A 17,472-nucleotide genomic window follows, 5' to 3' on the forward strand; every position below is an offset into this window, starting at 1 on the left:
AATCTGCCTCCTGGAATTAATTGAATTTTTACGCTCTGCAAATGTCAGCGTTTGCGCAGTCGGGGAGCACCACCCCTGACGGCTCAGTGATATTGCACTGCTGGGGGTTTATATGGATCCTGCCCTATGTTGCAGTATCCAATGAACTAATTAATTCAGGTCTGCTCCATAGGGAATCCAAAAAGAGACTGACAGGAAAGGGTGGAACATCTCCCAGTAAATGGGTCAACTCCAATGTGGCACAGAATCTCCTAGCCTGGAAAAGGCTTTACAGATTTAATGGTGCATCCGTCTATCCACAGCAATCTCATCCAGCATGAATCAGTAATGGGGAACGTGACCCCTGTTCTCATGAAAGATGGGGGTCCCAGTGGTCAAATTCCTGCCAAATTAGATTTTTGGATCATGTGGATAGGTGAAAAACTTGGGACATCCCCCATAAAGCTTTTAAGTGTTATTGAAATAGTTGTGGAGAAGTTATCGTTTTTGCTATCTGGTATCATTAGAAGGCTATTGCAGGATGTGCTGGAGCCCCCCTGACAGCAGATTCTGGAGTCTTGCTCATCTCCACAGTGTTTCTCACAAGATCCAGGAAATGCAGCTTGTGACTCCTGTGCCTGGCGGCCTCTCTCCCCTGCTCCTTAGTGCAGGAATCCAGCAGGCAGACTGTACTAACATTATCTCCTGCTGTAAATCAAGCCCATGGCGCCAGCAACATCACAGCTCTCTCCCTGGCTTAACCCCTGCAGTGGCAGCAGCTTCCACCCTCACACATAGCAATCCTCACGGCAGAGACCCTCAAGTCACCATCACATGTACAGCGGTAGAAGAGCCTGTAAATATATACAAAATGATCAAAGCCGGATGGGCCATGAGCCATGGACTTCAGCAGCATGAAGTCCAGGAGCCTCCAGGGTTAAGCAGCCTGCGCCTGACAAAGGGCCATTGTCTGCAAAGGTGGAGATCAAATTGTCACATCAAGCAGCTCTGTCAAAGGAGGGTGAGAAGTCATTGTGTCTGCTGCCTTGTGTATAAGATGAAGTACAGGCCAAGGGTGATCCTAGCAAAAGAGATGGGCATCCAGAGACGATGTGCCACATCCTGCTTGATGGCACAGATTCATGATCAATCTCACCATGACCAAACCGGCCTCTGTAGCCGTCAACTGTGGGATAGAAATTGTGGGGGAGATTTATCACTGCTTCTAAGCGATAATAATATTATTATCTATGACTAAGGACCTAATGGTCTGAAACGCGTAAGATGTAACCTGTGTACAGCACCTTTCTTTGTACCTGCCGTTATGTGTATTGTCCTCATCTCGGATTAATAAAATTACTGAAGAATTTTAAACGGACCTAGTGAGTGCCGATCTACTCCTTTTTCCTCTTATTTCCTGCTACAAGAGTGGAGACCCTCTTTGGATTGAGCACCTGGTGGTGAGCGAGCCTAAATTTTCTCCTGCTTTTTGTTGTCGATAATAATATTGCACTGTGCAAGAATTTGCTATTAAAATAGCCAATACGCCACCTCCACACCATGTGGGCCATGAGGGGGCATAGAAGGGCACATCGGCCGGTTGAAGGGGTGGGCATGGTTAGTTCGTGCCCTTTGCCTGCATTCTTGAAAAACCAGCAAACTTGTTTTTATGCAAAACTACCCCAGCACCCACTGGATTGATGTATCCAGTGTGACAAGGGGGGGGGGGGGGGGTTTGGGGGAGGTAGCAATCATACAAAAGCACCTCCCCCTATAGGTTTGTTCATTCACTAACAGCAAGTAGAATCCTGTGAGAAGTTACACCAACTTTACCACAAAAACATGAAGCTTTTAAAAAACAAACAAACAAAGCAATACCTCTAGATATTGTATAGGATTACTAAAAATAGTGGCAATAGTGAAGAGGTGGCAGTTTTTAAATATGGCATCCTTTACCACTATGGGGGAGATTTATCATTTGTCCTATGTAGCTTCTTGGCGTATAATTGTCGCAAATATTTGCGCAAACATATTTTTTGCGAGAAAAAAAACGCGACTCTAAAGTCACACCATGGCGGGAAAAAATAAACCACAGAGTGTGCAACACCGTGTAACACCACATTTATCAACTGAGAATTTTCTAAATAACGCAAATTTTATTGAAAAATTACACTACATAGGTGGTGGTTATGTGGGTCCATTGCTACTACACGGGGAAGTTTTAGCTCAAATTTATGTTTGAGGTATCTGAGAATTTCCTGTGCAAAAACATCACAAAAAGGCAGAAATGGAGCAGATGTTAAACATACATGTGGCTGGTGCAGTCTATTCACATAGAGCACACACAGCTGATCAGAAGGCATCTAACACTGCACATACACCAGACTATAAATCAGACTGGTGGAAACCTGCCAGTCTAACACATAGACAACTACTCAAAATCCTGCCTAATGATAAATCTCCCCCTATGATTACAAACACAACGCTAGCGCACAGGTGCAGGTTTCTGACCTTTCCCATAGGCTTTTTCAGTGAAATACATGTGTTTCACTGGAAACCCATATGTGATCGGGCCAATGCCCTCCCCGTGCACTAGCGCTACATTTGTAAACTCCGCACTAGTGGTCTATTGGTATGGGTGACCGTATCCTCAGAGGGGGAAATCATGGAGCCACAGGCCCATTCGGATGTGTGTAAAGGGTTAACGCCCCAGTAGGAGAAGCCCGTACATCAAATAACCGGCCAGTAAATGTTTCTGTGGCTTTCTATCTGCTCCTATATTTGGACATACCGTAGGTCCCAACTTATGATCTCAGCCATGGCATTGAGGCCATGTGCGAGAGGTCACTTTCTGGTGGTCTTTGTACAGACTGAGGGGAACAGCTGGCATACTGCTCTGAACATCCCATAATGCACCAAACCACAAAACAAGATGATATTCCAAAATTCAGTAGCAACACCCACCCCTCCTTTAGAAAACAAGACTGGCAGACTAGGAATGAGGAGCCATCTCTGCAATTAAGGCCTTTTCTGCAGTACAGTGATAATTACCTAATTATACTATTAATGACAGTGCAACCTGCTTAGGAGCAGAGGAAGAAAAGGAAGATAAAGAGAGAGACTTTCCTCCACATCTCGCTGCCAGCTGCCTTTCACAGATGTCAGCCTTCTTTTATGTGCGAAGGGCGAGAGATTTATTGTACGGCTCCAGATTTGGCGTGGAGCCATGCAGAGCAGTTTGTTTTCAGCGTGTGACACCATGTGACCTTTCACCTCTGCCGTGCTGCCACCATGACTGCGCCCACAGGCTGCTGGGATTACGCTCAGCAGCATTTTCTAGAGAATCAAACTGGAAGCAAAATCCCACAATTAGCAGAAAATTACAAAAAGATGATTCAGAGAGAATGTAAAAAACAATGTGGCAAACGACTTTCAGTTTCAGACCACACCTCACATATTGTAATCCACCTGTCTGAGCAGTCACATTTTTTTTGGTGGCTTCCTCACCTTCGCTACAAAAGGATGAGACAAAAACTCGAGACTTATGTCACTCATCCTCACCCAATACTTATACAGCTCATTGTTTATTACAATGTATTCTGTCTAGACATTTCACGTGAGGTAAATAGAAGGAGCGCTAATCTGAAAATACAACATATTTGTATGTAGTCACTTCATTAACAACCTCTTTGAACAGCTACCTTTATCAGAGATCTACCTTTAGGGGTAAAAAAAACGCATCCAAAGCATGGTTCAGTGGTTAGCACTACAGCCTTGCAGCGCTGGGGTCCTGGGTTCAAGTCCCATCCAGGTCAACATCAGCAAAGAGTTTGTATGTGCTCTCCGTTTTTGCGTGGATTTCCTCTGGGTTCCTCCCACACTCCAAAAAACCCATACCGTTAGATTGATTAGATTGTGAGCCCCATGGGGACAAAGAACGATTTGGCAAGCTCTGTGCAGCGCTGTGGAATGTATGTGTGCTATATAAATATTTTAATTGTTAAATTATTACTAAGTGGGAGGGGCTTGGGCAAAACCGTACGCGTTTCCACTGAAAGGCATCCATTGTGGTGCTTATTCCAAAACGCATATGCATTTTGGATGCCACACCACCTTCTAGGTGCAGTCACATGATGCAGTTTAAATAAGAAACTGCACCCAAAACCACCAAAAACTGATTGTGATGCAGATTTAACCGGTAAAAGACATTAGCGATAAACACGATGAAAACACGTCACCTCAACATCTAATCACAGGGAAAGCTTTGGGGTGCAGCTCAAAATGCAATAAAAACATACACTGTGTGAACGCGGCCTTACAACCAGAGGTCGCACTAACATTTTTCCCAAAGGGTAAAAATACTCCTCTTACCATTTTTGAGTATTTTTAGCCGAGGAGGAGTATGAAAATTTCGGTAATACATATAAAACTAAATAATATATAATAGCCGTATGCAATGTTAATAGACGCTATAAAAAAAAAAAAATAATCTGTGTGCTCACCGCGCACAGCACTCGCACAGTGTACACTCACTCCCTCCCTCCCACAGCACTCGCACAGTGCACACTCCCTCCCTCCCTCGCACAGCGCACATTCCCTCGCACAGCGCACACTCCCTCCCTCCCTCCCTCCCTCGCACAGCGCACATTCCCTCCCTCCCTCGCACAGCGCACACTCCCTCCCTCCCTCGCACAGCGCACACCCCCTCCCTCCCTCGCACAGCCCCTCCCTCCCTCGCACAGCGCACAGCACACACTCACAGTGCACAGCACACTCCCCACAAACTCACACAGCGCAGAGCACACACTCAGTGTACCCCCGGCCGCGGCTCACCCGGCACTTCTCTCAGGTCCCGACGGGATCAGATAACCGCTGGCCGCTGCTGCGGGCATTGAGAGCTGGAGCAGCAGCATCGCGGCCCACATGTTTCCCCCGGGGTCGGCGCTCACAAATCCCATATATCTCCGCATCCTGCTGAGCGGCCCGGCGAGCGCTGCGATCGCGCTACTGACATTCCCCTCCTTTGCAGCGTGCGCTGGGCCGCTCAGCCTGTGCGCTACACGGAATAATTGCCAAGCGTATCTTTACGCATGACAATTATTTTGGGGGGTAATGGCGCCTCAACATGCGTCTATGACGCGTGGTGAGGCGTTAATGCGACCTCTGCTTACAACTTTTATGTGAATTCAATGTGAATTATACAGGAAACAGCTTAGCTACACTACATCACTAATCACTATAATATAGTACACTAGGTCTCTGTGTATGTCTACTATACAGTTCACTATAAGCCCTATGGTGGCTACTATGAGGAAATTGAAGTAATCGTCTAGGAGGGCTGCTGATGATAAACCAGGGACACTTACTCATAGATACAGGCACTGACACTATGATGATCTTATATTTGTTATCCATAGCCTCCCTCTTTCTAAAATCAACTTTCAAAATTAAGCTAATGGACCTGAGGGTCTCTGGTGGAAGTTTCCAGAGCTGCTCAGTGATGTCTTTTTACTGGTTGCTACAATGAGAAGAGCAGTTCTCAAATCCCGCTGCATCCTCTTCTGCTGCTGCTAGATTACACAGGCAGAGGAGAGAGCAATTTAAAAGTTGATTTCAGTAGGAAGGAGGCAATAGATATCGAATATAAGAAGATTATCATAGTCACAGTGCCTGATTCTATGAGTAAGTCTCCCTGGTATATCATGGTAGATTTCCTTTAAATGCCGCAGGTAGAGGAACATTAAGGCTTAATTCACACACAACGCTTACATTTTGAAACACAATAGAATAGCTGAGAAGAGGAGATTTGCGGTTAACATTTCCCTTCCAAAGCAACCGTTAGGGTTATGTAAACACATCTTAATACTGCATTTTGTAAACACAAATGTTAACAGCAATGTAATTAGGCAAATCTCTTCTCAGCTGTTTTGTGTTTCAAAACATGCGAATGCAGCCTTAAGCCACATGTGTCTAGTCCCTGAACGTAAGTGTTTAGGGTGTGGTCACATGTTGAGTTTTGGTTGCGTTTTCATTGCGTTTTGAAACGCATTACAACAAATGAGGAAAGGCCATTTGCCTAATTATCGTAAACACTGCTTCAGTGCAGTCATCTTGTACACTTATTTAACCCCTTTGAGGTGTGTGCTCTCCTCACTTTACATCATTAATATGACAATGGCTGCATTGTGTCGCTCTGCACTGCGTCCAGACAAACAGGAACTGAGTGAGGACATTGCTGACCGCAAAGTGAGAAGCAGCAACTAGAAGAACCCTTTGTCGTTAGCATTTTGAGACTCTACCATACGTTTTATATCCACACGCCATTTCACTCGTTATTGTCCTTACAGAATCAAGTAGTGGGTTGCATTGGCTTGGGTTACTGCAGGGTAACATCTGTCATCTGTCATTACTGACCCAATATTGCGGTCACAAGTGGCGCTAGTGCTGTTTCCTAACACAACCTTAACACATGGGGAGAGGACCGGTAACCAGCATCTGGTGTTTTGTTTTGGTTAAATGCAAGACACTGGGTACTGGTTACTTATGGTATACATTTCACTGGAAAAGCATATGCGATTCGGCCGAGGCCCGCCCCCTGTGCACTAACATTGCATTAGGAAATGCAACACTAGCGCCACATGTGACCGCACCCTAACAGCCCCACGTAAGGTAAATATTGCAGCAACAAAAATCTTTGCTACAATGTGAAAATCAAACTTGTTAGTGTGTAGTTATTTCATGAGTCAACCCCTTGATATCTTTACTTACGTGAAGCGGCCATTCAGACAGCTGTTTAGAGAAGCCGCAGCCTGTTTTGACCAGTCTCATTTTGTACTTGTTAGGGTTGCATATGCGTTTATATGCAAACACATACGATCAGCAAACAGCACCCGGTATTCTTGGGTGCCAATTGCCGATCGCATGCGTTGGCATATGACACATATTCCGCGGCCCAATATGTTTTGATTCAGTTACAAAACGGAATAATCAAAACGCAAATGTGTAACAGATACAGTTGTATCCATTCAAGACAAACCGTTGTCCATATAGTTACAGATCTGTTAGAACTTTTGTTTATGACACCACTTAAAAACACACAGATGTGCCTATGACCTTAAATTTTAACCCATGCTAGTTCTTATACGCTCCTTTTTTTGATGGCTAAAATCCAGAGCCAGTCACAAGCCTTTTAAAGGGCAAACACATACATGTTATTACTCTAGGTCAGTGATGGCAAACGTTTTAGAGACCGAGTGCCAAAACTACAACCAAGACCCACTTATTTATCGCAAAGTGCCAACACAGAAATTTTATTTGTGATTTATACTCACTTCTCTGTCACAGTTTTCATTGATACCAGCACCTGAGGACACCAATAAAGCAGAAAATAGTCCCAGGTACAGCTGTCACTTTAAAATATCTCTGTGCACAGCAAGTCCTGGGCTGTCTGGGACTGCAGGAAGATACCTGGAGCCCTCTCTGGTGATGGCCTGAGTGCCCACAGAAAGGGCTCTGAGTGCCACCTCTGGCACCAGTGCCATAGGTTAGCCATCACTGCTCTAGGTGACAACTGTGTGGTTAAAATCACATCATACATTTAGTAGACAACCTGTAACTCTTTTTCCAGTGTTCCACTATCCCTGCCATTTTTAAGACCCATGCTTGCTATGAATATATGAATACATGCTAAGCAAAAGTGTGACATGCCAAGTCAAGCAGTATACTATAACTTTAATAAATTGTAATTATGCAAAACACTAAAGACAATAAAAGAGTTTTCAACAACAATGTTTAGTGAGTCTAAGAATTTGTTCTTAGAAACAGTATCGCTTCCATGAGATCCTCCTTCATAGATGACCTCAAGGCTGACCTAATTATTTTGAGGCTAAAGAACACTCTCTCTACGCCGACTTGGATGGTGGCAATGCAGTAACCACACAAGCATCATCTCTAACAATTTCCATATTTAGAGGAATAGTCTCATGAACAGTCAGGTTGAACTTTTAATATCACAGCAGCTAACTTTTACAGTTTTAATCCAGTTTTCCTGATCACGCTAGCGGTTCAAAGATAAATGCAGACATTCATTCCCATCTAATCTGTAGGGGAGGAACTTCACTACATTTCATGTACACAATGTTTAGTTGAGATGAATGTGACAAAAGGCACAAACAAGAGCTCAGAGAAAAAGCAAACTAAAACTTAAAACAGCATACATAGAGAATATACACTGGACAATTGATTTATGCACAGTTTATTAGATATGCTAAGAATTTACCTTACTCCTGATTTTTTGGTCACTCTAACAATGCTAGATGAGTGCAGGTATTCCCAGTGCCTGTTTTCAGTGATCTGTAGGGGAGAAGCTTCACTACTGAGCATGAGCAAAAAGTAAAATCGCATTTATTTCAACAAAAGCCTGCATCCTTAGATCAGGAATAGAACAGACATTTATAGGGCATTCCATAATTTCCCCCAATTCTTATGAAAAAAATATTCGGAACATACTGCAGTAAACTTATTGAAACAATGTATTATATATTTTTGAATATCCATAAGGCTACGACTGATAAGTATTGTGCAGCATGAAGCACCATGAAGGTCTGGTGGGAACCACAGAACAACAAAAAAATGGTATCACCAGGTAAAAAATAAACACTGCTTCAGAGACCGCACAGGGTTATAAGTATTCACCATTTACAGCAGAGCCACACTCTTACAGCCCCCGATAGTGTGAGCTGAAAATGACAAGGTCACCTGCCCCCGCCTGCACTGTCCCCCTCCTTTCAGGGCTTCACAGCTAATCCATAAATCAGATGAGAATATTACTTTCCTGACTCCTAGGGACAGAGGCTCCTTATGCAATTTGCACTGCACAGAGTTGCTGAAATGCCAAATAATATTAGCACGGTAAAACTGGGAAGCAATTCCCCTGACACGCTGCTCTGGTCAGACAGGGATTAGCATGTTAAATATAAAGTCCGCTTTAGAGAGAGATGGAGAGCTGTGTGTGAAGGTACTGTGACTATATGATCCACATATACTGTCTGCAGTGTTCCAAGCATAATACAGCAAGTAAAAAGGGGATATGTGGCCTTTGCCTACCAATTTAGGGACTGGATGTTATTCCTATCAGTAACTTTCTGGCATTTCCTACATTCCATTTAAGTTAATATTGTTATAAGTGGTGTATTATATATCGCTTCGATGTAACTAGTTCAACCTGTTTGGGTTTCAGACTTTTCTTGCCTTTAGCCTTAAGGACAGGATGTACCTGCCAACTACTTCCTGTCAGCCATATTACCTGGTATTGTAATAGGCTTCGGTAAAAGTCTCTACTATCCCTGGACTATGGAAGATCCCCAACTAAGTGGAGACATTTTAGCCCAAACAGATCATTCAATGCCTCAAAGAGGTAGGTGTAGCTGATGTCCTATATCTGGGTTTCGCAAGACATGGAATTTATAAGAAACAAATGTGCTAGAACTGATATTTTAACCAAATTCATATTACTGCAGGAAAAGTAATCTGCACTTCATAGAAACTGATGAGTTGTCATGACAGATTGTCTTCATAATATTCTTTCTAATCAGCATTAAATAAACCTTGCTGTCAGATGTCCATCATCATCTCAGAGGGCTGTAGGTCCAGACACTTACTGGCTTAACCTCAGCATACAGATACTATATAGCCGTCACTCATCTCCTTACAGTATATGACAGAACAAGTTCCATCTACTATCTGGAAAAAAATTCTAAAAACTGTTACGTTAAGACTTTCAATTCCTAAAAAAAATAGTATAATAGTAAAAGTATTCTTCTGCTCAGAGGAAGATCTTACATCTATGACCATCGCGACACAGCAGCGGATCACAGCTCAACAGGTGTCTGTTCATTTCCCTCCACTGATGTTCCTGTAAAGCCCTGAAGGCCTGTGGGTGCTAAAAGCCCTGGCATTTATGTCAAATCACTGGCACTGGATTAGCTTCAGACCTTCTCAATAGTCCCAAATTCTGTTGTCTTGGTAACAGTGTCAACCACTGCCTGCTTTTCCAAGCAAGCAGACAAAAAGGGCTGGGGGATATGAAGGCTAGTAAAAAGGATGTAAAGGGGGTATCATTCACCAGACCAAATCCTGCAGGGACAGCGAAGGATACAATGTGACAGCCCATTAAAACACTGTCCCTTATCTCCTGTAATATTTAGGTTCATACAGATAACAGAGGAGGGGTGAGGTGGCCTTACAGAGGATTGATTATCAGGGGCGTAACTTGAGGGGGTGCAGAGGTTGCGATCGCACACGGGCCCAAGATGTTTAGGGGCCCATAAGATGTCACTTTCCCATATGAGAAGACTATTACTATAAACCATACATTATAGTCGAGGGGCCTGGCACAGACTTTGCACTGGGGCCCATTAGCTTCTAGTTACGCCACTGAGGATTATTATATGGATTTCTATACCACACATTGTGGCACAGTTTCTGGCAACTGTTCATATTACTTAATCCTTGCTTGGGATGATACAAACTCTCGGCATACCAAGAAAAACTATTTGTGCCAGAATAAATGACATCTCTAGGGCCCAAAGTAATTTGGAACAGTTCATGGAAGTAAGATGTTGAGCATGTACATTCAGCCTCATACTAAGGGATGCTGAAAAACAACACTCCAGGAACCTGATAAAAAGGGCCTGTAACAAGACAAAAGCAGCAGAAAAATTGTTCTGTGATCTCTCCAGGTGACACTGTTTCCACAAGACCAGGAACCTTTACCTCATTACCACAATACATGAAGCAAATATTTGTAATGTTACTTTGTATTCTCACATCATGTCAATTGCCGATGTGTCCTTACAACATATGGCACAGACGTATCCCACTTATACATTCTCTATAAGAACATCAGTTAAAAAAAAAAATTAAAAAATGATACTCACCTTCCGGCTTCTTATCCCCGACCCCTCAGCTCCATCTTTCAGCCTGGCGCATCACTGTGGCAGTTTCATAGCCGTCATTGTTTATGCGCCAGACGGGCCCTTATACTATGACATCAAGCGGACGCAACACTGCGGGGTCATAGTGATGCGCCCAGGCCAGAAGATGGAGAAGATAGAGCCATGGGGCCCTGGGGAGAAGAAGCTGGAAGAGGACTATAAATTTTTTTAATTTTTTTTTTCAATTTTAAGAGGACCCTGTTGTGGACATTACAGTAATGATAGGGAGAGTGGATATGTAAATGGGGGGCATCTGGGTGGACGTTTCATTAATAGAGGGCATCTGGGGTGGGCATTTAATTTATAATGGGGGGCATCTGGGGTGGACAATAATAGGGGGCATCTGAAGTGGAGAATTCATTAAAGGGGAAGCATCTGGGGTGGACATTTCATTTATGATGGGGGGGGGGGAATTTATGTAAAGGGGGGCACCTGCTGTGGACATTTCATTAAAAAGGGGGGGGATCTGCTGTGGACATTTCAATAAAGGCGGACTCTGCCAGTGGACATTTCAGTATAGGGGGATCCTGCTGTGGACATTTCAATAAAGGCAGACTCTGCAGCGGACATTACAGTAAAGAGTGGCTCTGCTGTGGACCTTTCAGTTAAGGGGAGCTCTGCTGTTGACATTTTATTAAAGGGATCATTTGCTGTGGACATTTCTGCAATGGGGGCATCTGCTGTGGACATTTCAGTAAATGGGGGCTCTGCTGAAAGACATTACATTAATCAGGTGCATCTGCTGCTGGACGTGTTATTAAGAGTAGTGGCAGCATTTCCTACTCCAGGGCATGCTACTCCAGTCAATAACTTTTCCCATTTTCTTTTTAATAAAAATTAGGAGTTTCGGCTTATATGCAAGTATTTACAGTATGAATGGAGTTCAGCTGCAGGATGCACAGAGGCTGCATCCACATCTCTTCCACAGTCTTGTCTGGATGGTAGTTGGGATGGAGGGTTTCATGCATGTTTCAGGGATATTAGAGCAAGATTGCAGTTCATAATTAAATAACTTTTATGAACAGTACAAGATTAAGGAAATAGAGTAACACTTAAAGAGGACCTGTCACCGCGGAAAACCCACAAACCAAATGTGCCCCCCATAATCCTCCCCCCTGCCCCTTTCTCCCTAGCCGTTTGTGGCATACAAAGAGGCTCACTTGCAGATTTGTAAAAGTCCTTTCTTACAAAAATGATCATCAGGGGCTCCTGTGTATGTCACAGAAGCCCCTTCTGGCTCCCTCAGTTGCTAAATATTCATTCCTTCCTTCGGGTCTTATGCCCACCTCCTCTTTTCCCTTGCCAAAGAGTCAGTGGAAGCCGAAAGTGCCATAAGGGGCTTCTGTGAGGTACCCAGGAGCCACCGAGGCTCATTTACATATTTTCAAAACTCCCGTTTTCAAAAGAAGAAGCCATTAACAGCTGAATGAAGAACAAATTTCATTTCATGGTGTGTACTTGGGTTAAAACCAAATATACGTGGTTGATTCCCTTTAAAACAGATCAGGCTAAAGTGCTGGCTAATGACAGTAAGGGTAAAGTTGAAAAGTTTAGGGAGTGAAAATAACACTTATTCTGGGATATGGCAGAAGATAATGCTATAGAGCAGTGTCAGGGGTACATAAGGCAAGGTAATACAAATAGGGGGCCTATGTGGGAGACTAGTACCCATTATCTTTTTGCACAGGTCCCCAGCTAGGCCGAGATCCTTTAAATAACACATCAGAAGCAGCACAAACAAGATGCGTCTCTGCCTCCCTCCCCTGCACTGATCTGACTGTCTAAATGACACAAAATGATACAGAATGAGATGCAATCTAAGCAGCGGGCTATCCATTCTGACTATTGAAAGGGGGGAGATCAGACCTTGGGGAGTCGGTGAGGAAAAAAGACTTGAGGAAAAAAAACATGGCACTTTGATACGCAGCAGATCACAGCCTCTCATTACTGCCTCCCTTTGCTCTTTTCGAGCCTTTCAAGAAACAGCCTTACTCCTTTGAAAACGGCCGCAGGTAGCTGCAAAAAGCTATCCCGAGAGGCCTGCCTGGGAGGTGGCGTTTCTAAAGGCTGCTGCGCAATTTTTTTTGTCCCTGGGTGGCTGAGAGCTTGTACGCTGCGCGGTCTCACAGCTACTGATAACGCACCGCCATTAAATAATAATGGTAATCACACAGCTGATGGCAAAGTGAGGAGATGATGCAACCATCTGTGTTAACTCCTTGAAGGCGACTCCAAAATGTGAACCTGGAGTTTGTTCCTTTCCCTGGAGGCAGCGGATTTCATGGAAAATATATGTATTAATAAATACATGAGGTTAAGGTTAAATGTCTACTGGCTTTGACCTTTCATAATTCAGGGCAGTCAGTCTTCAACCAAATAAAATTATGGACCCCATTGAGCATTGTTATTGTGCTCAGAAAAGGATTACTTCCAAATTATTGATTCTTCAAACAAAACAGAGAGGCGCATGGAAGCGCAGAGACACTTTAGATGCATGCTACATGTACTTTTCATATTTGTTAGAGGTGTAGAGCCTACACATGTACACTGATCATTGCACAGCAGAGAGACTTTATACTGAACCTAATGACTTCTACATATCTAACCTCCTGGATGTGCAGCAGGAGTGTTAATGGTAAAGGATGTGAGTGACCCCATTTTCCTGCTTGACTGAGCGCACACACTCACAGGGCTTCCCTGGCTGCTCTGTCTGAACATCATTCAGCAAACACCTACTCATGTGTAACAAGCGTCTCTGTAGGAAGAGGTGGGGCAGCGCACAGAGCTATAACCACTGTCACTATCTAGAAAATAAGGGTGTTACACCTGCTCCAGCAATGGAAACAAATATATATCATATACTGCAGGATTTTGCTCTGCCATAAACTTAACCTAGATAAAGGAAACTGTATGCAGGCTCTACACCTGCACCCACCCCCCCTATAGCAAGAGATTTAGGCACCGGCTCCAACAACTTTTGCCCGCCTGGCATCCCCACTCTTTCCAAGACTTCTGCTTTCCAATAATCTAACCTGTAAGCTAAAAGTGCCATCTATTTGTCCTATACACCTAGTCACATCAGACTTAAGTTATTGGTGGAAAGACAATAACCAGAAAATCTGAAGCCACTTTATTCAACGTATGTTGACAAAAATAAAGTCACATTAATTCAACCGAGTGCGAATGTGCCACATTCATCTGTTCTAATGAGTTGTTCAGTTCTGCATTGCAACACAAAAAAAACCCCTGCAATATTCAAGAAGTCTATCATCCAGTGTGCACGCCATTTCAGTTTTCTAAATGACATAATCTGAACTGAAATAACCGACAGACGGTCATTAACTTAAATTGCTTAATTCTAACCAGGCTGATTCAGTTACCGGAGAAAACAGAAGCAAATTATATAAAGGAACCCTTCTCAATACCAGAGTTTAGGAACCAGATTATCATAAGTTGCGCAGAGGAAGGGCATCTACAGAATGGGAGGGGCTTATAGCATCATTCATAGGGTTCTACATTTTTACAAATGTCCTCATTTACAGGCCTAAGAGATGTCCTACACTAGCCCTAAATGGTGCCATCCCCAATTTTTATGCTGCAGATTACAGGATGTCATACGTAGAGAAGGATTCTCATAAAACCATTTCCATTTTAGGTAGTGAAAAGCTGGGAGTTGGGAGACTAATCACAGAGCATTTTAACAGGGAGATAAGAAGAATTCAGATCAAGAGATAAAAGATGATGAAATAGCACAAGATCATGACACCTCCACAGCCTTCAACCAGTATACAGCACAATAAAGATGTATAATGCCAAGGAAATAATCTGGAGTCATTACTAACTAGAGACCCTGGAACAGACAGAGGTCCAGGGTCCCTAGAGTGACTCTGCATTGTACACTTTAGTCCTACATGTTAACCCTGCATTGTGGACTGCAATACTACGTCACGACCCTGTGTATCTATCGCCTTTGTAAACTTGCATGATGACCCTGCATTGTATACTGTACAATTTATAATAAACCCTGCATTACATAATGTGTAATCCAACACCATTGCATTATATTTTAGACCAAGATGAAGACCATCCATTGTGAACTCTACTTGAATGCTATCAATTGTAGAAGAATATGCCTTGTAGCCAGAGCAATCCTAAAACCATGTACTATCTACTTTGTAATCCTACATGAAGGTCCTGCATTAAACACCGCATGATCCAATAACATGCCCTACACAATCTTTCATGATGACCTCACATTGCAATCTTATTTTGTGCAGTATGGGAAATGTAACATTAGTGAAGAGGAGACCGTAAGGAGGAATTGTGTGACTTCCTATCATCAGATATTTGGAGGAGCCTCACTGCACATATGATCAGGTTATAGATTCTCACCCTTTTGTTCTACATTGGCCTCTATGGAGCCATATGAAGGACTGTCCGTTCATATGGTACAGGGAGGTACTTGAGGTTGTGATCATTATCAGAAATACAGTGATTCCGCACATCAGATACATTGCATTTTCTAGGGAAAAAGCACATTTCACTTTACAATTATATTTGCTAAAAGCAGCGGCCCTCAGATGAGATCCGACCTGCAGAAAGAGGAACAAGATGTCACATCAAATAGCTGCGAGGAGCCGATGAGGCCACCACGGTCCCTGCGTGACACAGCATTGTCGTCAACTTTTTATCAGAATGCCCTGAAGAAAAACTCCTACATAGAACCGTCAGCGCTCAGTGTGATATCTGCTCAACTACAGAAAGTGGCGGCCCAGATGGCAACAAAAAGTATAAGACAAGTGAATGGATGGAGAGGCATCTTAGTGGCACGGTGTAGCCATACAGGAATGCTGCCATCATACTACTCAGTAATCCTATCATATCACACATTCTGCCTCAGTGCACACAAGCCAGCAAGGAAGGGGTGTTCACATCTCAAGCAAACCACCATGTCTGTATGCAACAGACATTTCCGGGAGAAGCAGCCCTTCATATATGAAGAGTGCACATGGACCACAAAACCACCAAACGCAAAACTGAAAATGTTATCTGAAAACGGAAGCGATGGACGCTGCCCCAGTGCATGATCTGCTATGAACCGCTGAGCTGTCTGAGGAGTAACCCACAGAGCTGACAATTATAGTGCAGGCTGTCTAATTTGTAGTGACCCTACAATAGAACAACCTCATACAACTCATATAGAAGTTGCCTATGAATCACAGTTGTCTTACAAGTATCAACAAGAAGCATTTGACAAGTCCTCATCACCCTAAACACTCCCCTCAGTGACACAACCCTGCTATAAAGCTGCATGAGATGCCTTGTTTGCTGGGATGTTTCAGCTAGTCTTACGCACCCCAAATTTCAGTAAATGGTGAACAGAATGCATTGGCATCCCCATAGGGTGCTGTTGTGCGACTGCGGCTCTGCTCATTCTGTATTATTACACCAGATGTGGCCGTCATCTGGCAGAGGAATACATGCAGCCTGCTGCCTGTGGAGAGGAATGTGCTTTTCAGCAGCTGCAGAGCACTTAAGGGGTTAAGGCAGGGGGTCAGCCCCTGTAGCCTGTTAACAAGCGACCCCAAGTCACAGCAGCAAATGTGTCAACAGCACTGCCAAGGGGTTAAGCACATGTCACAGAGCTCCCTGGCAGGACTGGCAACTTCTCAGAAGGCAAATGCGAATAAATAAAACAGGAGGCAGACTCCCCTATCCACAGAGGTGGCTGGATCCACCAGCGGAGCGCATTCAGCCGTGAAAACACGGACGTAACATCACACCACCGCAACTCGCCAATTCACCGGAGCTTCACTAAGTGCCCCTAAATTAAACAAGGATATGCACTTAGCCGAAGACAAAGCAAGGGCACGAAACACTGGGAGCAAGCACTGCCTACTTCTTCCCTATAACACAGTACAAAGAAATCTACTCTGCTAACCCTTGGGAATTACAAGAAAGGATTCTACACACTAAATAGTGGAGGGTCAGCATCACAACAATGACAAATCACACTAATGATACTAGGATGTTACTCTGGCTGGATAGAGTAGTGAGCATACCCCCTCCCCCGAATGTATAATGCCAGGAAATGCCCCTTTTTCTCGGGGAGCATCAACCCCAGAGTGGGTCATCACCCCCAACTATATGTATTACTACATAATGATGGCAGATAGCACCAGAGAAATGCACTCTAGCTGGACTAGGAATTGCAAAACTCTGCTAACCTCAAAGCAAGAGTGCCACAAACTCTAGTAGGTAGCCAACCTATATATCTCAGCAATGATGGCTGGCAATGACAGTGTGCAAGGCTGGAGCAGGCAGTGCACACCCTTACTCTACCCATAATCACATTAGGTGCCATGCACTACAGGGCACCTCTATCTATTATTACAGCTCCAATGTCAGGAAGCTGCAGGGTAGATGCTCCAGCTGGTGTTTGCACTGAGTGACCCCAGAGTGTGCCCACAAACATGCCAAACACTAGACGTTGGAGACC

General features: G+C 43.9%; 1 protein-coding gene across 5 annotated transcripts in view; it reads right to left on the reverse strand.

Annotated features, from left to right (window-relative positions):
• Positions 1-17,472, reverse strand: part of GSE1 (Gse1 coiled-coil protein) — a 247,628-nt gene that overhangs the window by 62,931 nt on the left and 167,225 nt on the right. The gene's annotated exons all lie outside the window — the stretch shown is intronic.

This window comes from Engystomops pustulosus, chromosome 7, assembly GCF_040894005.1.
Source record: "Engystomops pustulosus chromosome 7, aEngPut4.maternal, whole genome shotgun sequence".
Classification (NCBI taxonomy): domain Eukaryota; kingdom Metazoa; phylum Chordata; class Amphibia; order Anura; family Leptodactylidae; genus Engystomops; species Engystomops pustulosus.